This window comes from Silurus aristotelis, assembly GCF_946808225.1.
Source record: "Silurus aristotelis genome assembly, chromosome: 9".
Classification (NCBI taxonomy): Eukaryota; Metazoa; Chordata; class Actinopteri; order Siluriformes; family Siluridae; genus Silurus; species Silurus aristotelis.
The window spans coordinates 30,678,344-30,685,084 of NC_139582.1; the positions used below are offsets into that span (position 1 = coordinate 30,678,344).

The 6,741-nt window shown below is 44.0% G+C and overlaps 1 pseudogene across 2 annotated transcripts; it reads right to left on the reverse strand.

Annotated features, from left to right (window-relative positions):
- Positions 1-4,104: 4,104 nt before the first annotated feature.
- On the reverse strand, positions 4,105-5,366 carry LOC310731665 (ADP-ribosylation factor-like protein 4C pseudogene; annotated as a pseudogene). Of its 2 annotated transcripts, none has more exons than XR_014538410.1 (2): positions 5,029-5,366; positions 4,105-4,842 (listed from the first exon to the last, which is right to left on the reverse strand). The product of XR_014538410.1 is annotated as an ADP-ribosylation factor-like protein 4C pseudogene (transcript). The 2 variants fall into 2 exon arrangements; XR_014538411.1 differs by having other exon boundaries at positions 4,105-4,860.
- Positions 5,367-6,741: the final 1,375 nt, after the last annotated feature.

Genomic DNA, 6,741 nt, shown 5'->3' on the forward strand with positions numbered 1-6,741 from the left:
TGCGAGTTTTGATCCATTGCACCACTAATCAACCCATTAACATAATTCAGTTTAGATTGGACTTGTTTTAACAACGAATACTAAAGATTAGTGGGGGGTTTTGGGGGTTATAATTTTCTTTTCTTTTTTTGGAAAAAAAAAAAAAAAAACTACAAAAAAACCCTACTGACTTTCTACCAAATAGCAAAACAAGGTTCATCTCAAATCTCACTCAGCAAATATATCAAGCCGGTTGAGACTCTTTAAGCAGTGTGTCTGTAATTGTTGAGTTCAGGTGTATACAATCAGCATGAGCTTGAACCTGAACATTAAAGAGTTCACAAGAGATTGCTGGGTGTTGTAGTCCTTAGTGGCCATGATTAGTCTTGGATTTGGGGTTTGGAGGCCATGTTTGTTTGTTGCATTGTGATCCTGGAATTGTGGTTGTGGTGGAGGCCAAGTTTGTAGGCTGCATTGTAGTCAAGGAGTTGCAGCCTGGAGGCCATGTTTACTGGCTGCATCGTAGTCTTGGAGTTGTGGTTGAGGTGGTGTTTACACGTGAGTAAGGTATCTCAGGAGGCAGGAAATGTGTACATCCTGGCAGCGTCCCAACATAACGCCATGCAAAAATGTACCATAACTCGGGGACCACCAGTGTTTATATATCAATATTGTATAATGATATTTTCTGTGCCCCCCCAAAATAGCTGCTGGCCCCTGCCGCTGGTCACCAGTGTGAAAAATCCGTGGCTCTGCCACTGGGACTGTGAGCTGGACTTGGGCAGACTTGGCAATGTGGCACTCGAAGTTGGAGGCTGCCACACTTCAACTCTTCAACGAGTGTCCAAGAAATATGGTGATGATGATGAGGCACGCTAGTGATGCTTAATGCTCACAAATTCTGTAAGCATTGGATTGGACTTTTATAAAGATCTTTTTTTAAATAATACATAAGAGCTTTTTCTTCTTATAGCAACCAGGATAAATTATATTGGATAACCAACTCTGTTCAGTTCAGTCTCTGTGGGATGTTGATGTGTGTGTGTGTGTGAGAGAGAGAGAGAGAGAGAGAGAGAGAGAGAGAGAGAGAGAGAGAGAGAGAGAGAGAGAGAGAGAGACCCTGTGGTGAACGATCAGAGAAAAGTCTGATCTCCCACATGGATCACAGATGCCCCATTAAACAACACAGACGCCTCCCTGTGGGCACAGAGAGATTAAATAATCACACACTGGGAACCCCTGCTGAGATCTTCCCCCTTCGCTTGGCGTTCCAGCTGTGGCACAGCCCAAACACATCCATCACACACTTCAAACGTATCTGATGGGTCTACAATGGATATGTTACATTTCTAATATCTTGTAGCCATCAGAAAAGCTGTCATTGGTATGAATTCCACAAAACCTCATCGTGCGTTGTGTGTTTTAGGCACCAAGACTTTGTTGTAGAAGTGTATCCATGAGTACTCAAATATCCAAACCTGTTTACTCACATTGCATCTAGGTGCCATCTTCTCCTGCTAAGCCACGCCCACACACCACACACACCAGGCCACCTGCTTCCAGTGCCCCATTTCTGAAGTTTTGGCAGATGCCCTTGTGGAGAACATGGTAATTGTGAAATATTTTGTCGAGTTCACTGGTTGGCTTCTTTTCACAAGGTACAGGAAGAGATGGTCTGGTCTACGTGTCTATTGCAGGAGCCTTGTGGGGTGTAGGTTGATCAGCATGGGCATTTTGACCACTCTGCAGCTACGCAGCTCCACACACACCGAGTTGTGATGCTTTGTGTGTTCTAACTCCTTATCTTCTCTTTTAACTCCTTTCTCAGCACTTTCTGCTACAGTAGCTCTTTCGTAGGTTCACACCTGTGAGCCTCAAGGACATATAACCTAATCCCAGATTATCTGATTCTTATTCTCACTCTCTGTCTATATCTCTTTCACTCTCTGTCTATGTGTCCTTCTAACAGAAGATGAAGATCCAGTTTGAACTGTTGCACACCATTGTGCATTGAGATCCAGTACAAATCGCAGAAGGGGCATCGAAAACAAGACTTCCAGGACCCACAAACCTGAACTTTGGATAATGTCGCTGAGTGTGTAGGGCTGTGTGTGTGTGTGTGTGTGTGTGTGTGTGTGTGCGTGTGTGCGAGAGAGAGAAAGATCAAAGGCATCCAACTAACCCAGAAACGTTTCAGTACACGGAGCGAGCGTAATGTAGGTCAGGAGAGAAAAGTTAGGATCCGAACTGAGTGTGTGTGTGTGTGTGTGTGTGTGTGTGTGTGTGTGTGTGTGTGTGTGTGTGTGTGTGTGTGTGTGTGTGTAAGCTTGTTGAATATGAAGAGAGCGTTTTCACACACACACACACACACACACACACACACACACACACACACACACACACATGTAGTTCATTTAAAAACACTCCTAGTGTGTCATTTATACACAAATATATAATTATATACAAAAACTTGTGGTTTCCTTTCAGGTCGTATTTTTGGAGAAACATGAAGAAATTCGAAAACTGTAACATGTCGCTGTTTTATAACCTGGTGCACAAAAAACCCCACAACAAAAACTGGTCTCCGAGAGATGAAATAGGGATTAGATCCAGTCAGCAAGAATGGTGCGTGTTTCAGGGCTAATTATCCTAGCATACTAGCTAATTAGCGTCTTTTTATGGGATTACTGAGGCTTAAAATGGCTTAGCTAATTATAAAACCAGTGCGACAGGTTAATAATATCCCATCTAAACTTCACCAAGCTCATTATCCAGGTCCACACACACACACACACACACACACACACACGTCCATAAGATCAGGACCATGTACAGTGAAATCTGAGATGGGTGTCTTCACCAGGAACTCCACAAGTGAGCAATACATACTGATTATTTTGTTCATTGTCCCCAATTCCAAAAGAAGTGCAGTGTAAAATGTAAATAAAACCGGATTGCAATCATTTGCGAATCTCATAAATCCATATTCTATTCACAATAACACAAAAAACATATCGGTTTTATTTCAGCAGATTGAAACAGTAAAATATTCATCTTTCTCCCAGTTAATAATTCTGTAAAAAGGATAATATCAGAACACATTTCTATACTGAACCAGAGCCACAAAGCTGCACAGGTGCCCATCAATCAGGTGATGAGGAACCTCAGAGGAACTTCACTTGAAAGACATTCAGGATGGGACTCTGTTGAAAAATGTTGTAACATATGGAACACACCTGCTCTTGCTTCATCTCTGATCCTGGTTCAGGTTTGGAGTTCTATCATGTTATCTAATGGGATTCATATAAAAGCTGTAGAAGTTCAGGAACAGATGCTGCTTCAGAACACTGCAGGAACCTGCCTGCTTTTATTCCACATCTGCAAGTATAATGGCGTTTCTTCTTGAAATATTCTTGAACACGCTACATGTGCACTGATGCTTAACCTTTAAAGATCTGCTTTCCATGGGATGGAAGATGTGAAAGATCTCCTGATATAGAGGTCTGAATGTGAACCCCAGGCCTCCTCACCTTCTCACCTGCTTCAGTACCTGCCTTTACTAACAGCCTTGTAGTTGAATGAGATCTTACACAAAATCTCAGAAGACTGGAGCTCATTATTGCTGCAAATGGAAACTAAATGTGGACCGAGATGTTCTATAAAGATTCACATCCCGATCTTACACTCGGGGGTCCACAAACTTTTGGCTCTACAGCGTCCCTACAAACCCAGACTTTTATATATCTGTCTATCTTTTACTCCAAAATGCATTCAAATCTTTAGATTTATTCCTTTTTAAGATTTTTTGTGAGTTTTATTTTTTTTTATAACAATAATATTTTGGCTATTTATCACAAAAAACATTTATTCTTTAACTTCTTTTTAACCCAAAAAACATCTGTAATATGATTCTTCCTTGATGTCCTACAAAAATGGAACATTTCAGAAAACAGTAAATGAAAATGAGGGAAATGCAAAACAAATGTAAAAGATTCAAAACAAACCAAAAACCCCATTAAAATACTGAGAACATCTGGAGATCCAGAAGATCAGATCTGGAAGTGAGAAAGCATTCAATTTAATGCTTAAATATTAAATCTGATCTTTACTTCAGTCTTCATTCTCTTTCTTTCTTCCTGAGTGAAGTTCAATCCTATGTGAAGTTCATCTTTGGTTCATTGTATAAACACGTTTTCTCGCCCAGTATAAAAAGTGCGTCTGCACCCATTTATGTTTTTTTCTTCTGTTTCAGTGTCTTCCTGCGCCTGGTGATCATGTGGTACAGCTTGTCCATGCCCTCGTGCAGTCCCTCCCCGGTGATGGCGCAGGCGGGTTGCACGTGGTACGGCGTGGAGGGTCCGAGCTCTCTCAGCGCGAGCTTCTTCTCCACGTCAGAGGCGGGCAGCGACCCGGGGAGGTCCTGCTTGTTGGCGATGATCAGCAGTGGCGCCCCCTGGTTCTCAGCGAGTCGCACCACTTTTTGCAGCTCCGCTTTGGCTTCGTCCAGGCGTTCGGCGTCCACCGAGTCCACCACATACACGATGCCGTCCGTGCAGCGGCTGTACGACTTCCAGAGAGGACGCAGCTTCTCTTGGCCTCCCACGTCCCACACGTGGCAGCTGATCCCCCGTGCCGCGCCGTCGTTCAGGCGTAAGCGCTCCATGTTGAAGCCGATGGTCGGAACCGTGTTGACAAACTCGTTCAACTTGAGGCGGTACAGAACCGTGGTCTTTCCTGCCGAGTCCAGCCCGAGCATCACCACGTGGAGCGACAGGAACGGTCCCACCACGGACAAACCGCTCCCCATGCTGATTCGCGTCAACCAACCAGTGAAGGACCTCACAATTTCTCAGTGAAGATGAGCTGCAGAGGGTTTTTAGTCTGAATGTCAGAAGAAAGTGGAAGACGAAATCTAGTCCAATGATGCAAAATGTTTTTCTGCATCAGTGCACATTTGACTATGAAACTGAGTCACGCTATAAACATGACATGAGTCATAATGACCTGGAGGTAAAGATTTTATATATGTGTAATAACAAAACGTCGCACATCGTCGCATTAAAGCTCACCGCCGGCACGTGCGCTGCCTCCGAAGTGATTTCTCCTGCATGCATGCGTGATCCCGCGCGCGCGTCCCCGCACATTCCTTCCGCGAGCTGCGTGAATGAACATCTCGGTTTGGCATCCAGATCCTGCATCTGAATCCTACATCCCGACGCACCGATGGCGCGCACGCGCGTCTCCCGCGAGCCGAACTGCCCCTTACCGCGCGCGCAATAAACCTGCTATTGCACCGCACGTGCCGGTTAAGCCGAAACCACGCCCCTAACATAAGACGCATCTAATATAACCTTCTATAATAAAAATCTGATTGGACCACAGTGCGCGTGCGCAAAGAAACCATTTATTTGTGTCGAAGTGCACTCCACGCATGCGCACAGAATGAATGGCGCGTGTTTCTGTAGGACCTGGTCGCTCCACTGTGCTGTGGAGTAGAACAGCATGGTCAAGCAGGGATTTGGCCACCAGGGGGCAGTAATAGTAACACTGGACAGAAGGATACTGAAAAATCTGTGTAATGGTTTTTAATGGGAATTTTAATGTTGCCACTGGGTTTCTTGTGGTCATTTGTTGCCTTCCATCATTATCATGTTATGTCTGATACCATTTAGAACCAACAGCTTCTAAGTTCTGAAGGAACTCAGCAGGTAGGTCGTTCCGAACATCTCAGAGAACTAAACACAGATCTTCTGTGGATGGAGGCTCCTCAGATCCTACTGTTTCTTCATGTCAAGTCAAGTCAAGTCAAGTTTATTTGTATAGCGCTTTTCACAACAGACATTGTCTCAAAGCAGCTTTACAGAAAACAACAGTGAAGGTGAAGGTGTGCGTTTGTCCCTGATGAGCAGCCGTGGCGACAGTGGCAAGGAAAAACTCCCTTAGATGATATGAGGAAGAAACCTTGAGAGGAACCAGACTCAAAGGGGAACCCATCCTCATATGGGTGACATCAAGAGTTTGATCATAAATCTTTCAACAATACAGAACAATTTGTGATCATCATAGATCCAGCATCAGCTTCTCCATGCCAGGGCCTTTAAACACTCGGCATCTACTTCTCCATGATCATCCATAGGTCCATAATCATGTAATCTCAAAAATACTCGATGATGTTGAGATCAGACTCTGTAGAGCCCAAAAGGATCAATTTCAATACTCTTTGATCTTCTCTAAACTACAAAGACATTGTCTGTATGTTTGGGGTCGTCGTCGTGCTGCAGAATAAATCCAGGGCCAATCAGACGCCTTCCTGTGTGATGGAGAAGAATCTTCTGTCATTCTTAGCATCAATGACAAAATTCTTCCTGAAAGAAAGAAACGCATCTCCAAACCTGCAGGAAACCTCCACCGTGCTTCACTCATATCGTGTCTCATATAGCACTGCTGGACATCTGACACTGGAAGAAAGAAATCATTGTGTGTCTTTCATCTACCACATCAGGTTTCCTTGGTGGACCACTGCGTCCACGCTCCTTACCATCACCCGTTTCTTTGTGATTCTTTAAAATAGCTTGAACATCACTGAAAGATCTTGAAACCCCAGTCTGCATTGAGATCTTTGCCTGATGCAGTAGGACCACCTTGAGTCTTGTCAAGTGTAGGACGTGAAGCTGTCTTTTACAACCTTATTTTAGGAGCAGAGTTTGGCTCCTCAACCAGTTTGAAGCTCCTACACAGCTGTTTCTGTTTCACTTAATGATC